General features: G+C 39.4%; 1 long non-coding RNA gene across 1 annotated transcript; it reads right to left on the reverse strand.

The window, feature by feature from the left end:
* Positions 1–454: 454 nt before the first annotated feature.
* On the reverse strand, positions 455–1,667 carry LOC121770045. Its single transcript, XR_006043741.1, has 2 exons — positions 1,236–1,667; positions 455–756 (listed from the first exon to the last, which is right to left on the reverse strand). It is a non-coding gene; the product is annotated as an uncharacterized LOC121770045 (long non-coding RNA).
* Between the last annotated feature and the right edge of the window lie 2,140 nt (positions 1,668–3,807).

Below are 3,807 nucleotides of genomic sequence, written 5' to 3' on the forward strand. Positions count from 1 at the left end.
AATTTCTGTTAAGGTGGGTAGAATGTAACACCCGTACTTTTTAAAGTACTAAATAAGTAAATGTCATAAAAAAATATAATAATAAAATTTTATCGTCATGCTATGCTTCTTGTTTTTTTTTTCTTTGGAATGAAGTATAGTATTTATGTGTTTTGATGTGGAATGAGACGTCCCTTTTAATTAAGTGTGGAGTTTTTTTTAGGAGACATGTTTGAAAGTCTCGTTGACGTAATGATGTTGATATTGCTATACTTGGCATGATTGGATGAGATGGTTGAGATGGATTTTATAGTGCTTGGCGCGCATAAATCGAGAAACGGTTAAGGAATTTATATTTGGAAAACACCAAATATTAATTGTTGCGTTGGGTGATTTTAATCTTTGTTGGAAACAAGATGACGAAATTAATTAAAGTTTCCGTGAATTTTAATTAATAGAAAAGAATGCGAGAATGTAAAGTATAAATATACTTGGGCTTCTCAAATAAAAATTTGAGTCCAATATTCTTATAAGAAAAAATGGCTTTGGGCCATAACAATCAAAAAGTCTAACAAATAAATAATTATACAAATTTGGGCTTTGTAACTAAATGAGCCCAAAACAAATTTAATTAAAGTGGGGGAGCCCAGTTCAATTCCAAAAATGTGGGAGCAAGCCCAACACCTTTTCTTCTTCTTTTTCTTCCTTCTTGGCTGATTCTTCCACCATGAGACTCCATTTTCAACTTCTTCACCTTCCATCTTCCACAATTCAATTCTGCAAAAAAATCAAAGGTCACACAAATTTAATTCTAGGATTCATTTATCTCTTCTCCGACCCTTTCACTTCAACATTCTTTGTTTTCATTTTCAAGCAAAATCACAGAGAGAGGGAGAGCCGAGAGATTGAGGAAAAGCCACTGCCCTGTTTTGCTTCAATCTCATAACAAGCCAAGGTAAATTCTTTTATCAAATCCATAGTTCAAGCTACTCAATTCCATTTCCAGTTTCAATCATATACAACAAATTGTTGACAGAAACGAATCTGCCAAATCCAGGGAACTACTCCTTTCGATTTCTACAACTTCACATATCAATAGCGTGTTATTGAGGTATAATCCCTTCCCAATTTGCAAGTTATGTTTTAGCATATTGTACATCATACACACGCATAACTGAAACAAATCGAAGATTCCCAATCAAACTTTCCCTCGGCAAATAAAGATCAAAATAACAAAATGTCGTAAAGAACTTAACTTCGGGGCTGTTCGGAGTTGTTTCGGTGGCTGCCGAACGGCTGTCGATGGGAAGTCGAGAGGAATGGTGGACTGGGGCTGCCCCGCCAACCGGGCAGCAGCGCACCACGAAGGCAGCAGCAGCGGTTGACCGAGACGCACGGCTGGCCCGCTGCTGTCTGAATTGGAGCGAGGACGACGGAGCAGCGGCTCCCAGCGACGGCGACATCCGGCGGCGTGGAGTACGACGGAGGGGCGAACACGCACGGTGACAGCAACACCGTGCAATCCCGACGAGCAGGAGTCTCCGGCGTGAGGATCGATGAGGCGGGAGCTGGAATTGGGGGTTTATGGGGTCGATCATGGTTGAACAGAGAGAGAGAAAGAAAAGAGAGATGGAGAAGAAGATAGAGGGGGAGAGAGAACCGAGAATGGGGGAATTGGAAAGAAATTGATGCATTGGGCTTTTGATTTAAAACCAAAGCTGGGCCTTTGTTTTATTTAGTATTGCGCTTCCTTATTTTTTTGGAGATATAAGTTGGGGAAATAATTAAGTTTTGGTCCGATAATTTAATCATGGGGAATTATTTAATTAATTCTCGGAATAATTCGATGTACAAATAATTTACCCCAAGTTTTGAAAAAAAATGTAAGGGGAAATACTTTCGATGGTTTAATTATGTGCTTGTAAAATTTTGGAAATTTATTTCGATGTCGTGGAGAAAAATACGAGGAGTCAACGGAGGGAGTATTGGTGTAAACGGCCGACCGGCGTCGCCCGCGACGCCTTGGGCGGCTGCCGAATAATCGAAAATGCATGAAAACCGAGAAACGAGATAAAAGACTTTAATTAAGGTGCATGCATTCTAAATGTTTCCTTTCTTGAGATTGATGTGTACTTTAATTTTCTCAAAAAGGTGGTTCGCACACTCGTTAAAGTCGGATCGAGAAGTTTGTTAAGGAAACTACCAAGCTTTTGAGGTGGGCTTTATTACTTAAACTCCTTTACTTGCAATGATATGTATATGGTGAGATAAGGGTGGTTTAAATGTTATGTCATGCCGTATTTTATGTTTTGAATTGTCTATCTGATTGTCTACTAGAATAATGTCCTACTAGACTTTGATGGTTAACGAATTCAGGTCTAACTAGGGTCTAAGCCCTACTTAGGCTAGTGCACTGATGGGGATCGTGAGCCGTCCTTTGGGTCGGCCGGTCCAATGATCGAGTTTGTGGCCACATTCTCGTTTCACATGATGGTTCAGATATGGTATATGATGGAGGATGACGATGACATTGTCCGCGCGGACACTATTTTATTTAAGGAATGATTTTAGTGTTTCTCGGCCCTTTTAAAGTAAAAACCCGAGTTTCACTCAATGATGGCTAACATAACTTTATCGATAAAATGTATTTCGGGCATGAGTTCACTTAGTGCATCAAGTACTCAGCCCCTGCATGTGTTTTCCCTATGTGCAGGTTGAGAGTGGACGGGAGACGGAGGATGTTGAGCATTGGCCCGAAACCATATTCAATAAACGTTCCGGTTGCTATTGTGTCTTCATACATAGTAGTAGCTGACTCTCAAATGCTTCCGCTACTCTAAGTCTTAAGAACTATTTGTTAGACTTTTTGATTGTTATGGCCCAAAGCCATTTTTTCTTATAAGAATACTGGACTCAAATTTTTATTTGAGAAGCCTAAGTATATATATACTTTACATTCTCGCATTCTTTTCTATTAATTAAAATTCACGGAAACTTTAATTAATTTCGTCATCTTGTTTCCAACAAAGATTAAAATTGCCCAACGCAACAATTAATATTTGGTGTTGTTCCAAATATAAATTCCTCAACCGTTTCTCGATTTATGCGCGCCAAACACTATAAAATCCATCTCAACCATCTTGAAAGAGCAGGTTTGCGTAGGTGTCGTTCAAACAAGGATGTATCCTACTGATCAGGATGAAACAATCCCCTGCTAAGCCTAAAACCTGGTATCAATAATTCCTCAACCCTCTTCTACTGGGTAGTATAGTGAAGGTAGGGGTCGAATCCCACAGAGATGGTGACGGTTGGAGTGATTGTGGTGATATTCTGGAGAGTTTGGTTAGCTACCACGCTTGGGTTGAGTCTCTACCTAGGCAAGAAATTGAAGGTGGTATCCTACTGGCTAGGAGGTGTGAGAGGATTCTGATATGCAGCTGTGTAGTGGACATGGTGAAACAGAAAATATTTGAAAATTACTGGGTTTCTATTTTGGGCTAAATAGAATATCAGAAGGCAATGGTAGTTGTGGTGACTAGGCGGACAGGTCTGCAGGGTATAATTAAAAGTGAAGGACGAAATGCAAAAAGCATTTTTAAAGAAACAAGTGGTCCCCAACATTTGATATGGACTTCATCTTCTTCAACAAACACAAACTAAAATCAGATAACAAATAAACCAGATTCAACACCATTTTAACACAGATTACCAACTCACGATTCCAGATCTACCACTAAAAATTCCAAATCCAAGATCGAACACCGAAACTGAAACTCCGCCTATTGGTCAACATAAACGAATATATGAAACACATAACCACACCTTGCA

The sequence above is a fragment of the Salvia splendens genome, chromosome 16 (genome assembly GCF_004379255.2).
Source record: "Salvia splendens isolate huo1 chromosome 16, SspV2, whole genome shotgun sequence".
In the NCBI taxonomy this organism is placed as follows: domain Eukaryota; kingdom Viridiplantae; phylum Streptophyta; class Magnoliopsida; order Lamiales; family Lamiaceae; genus Salvia; species Salvia splendens.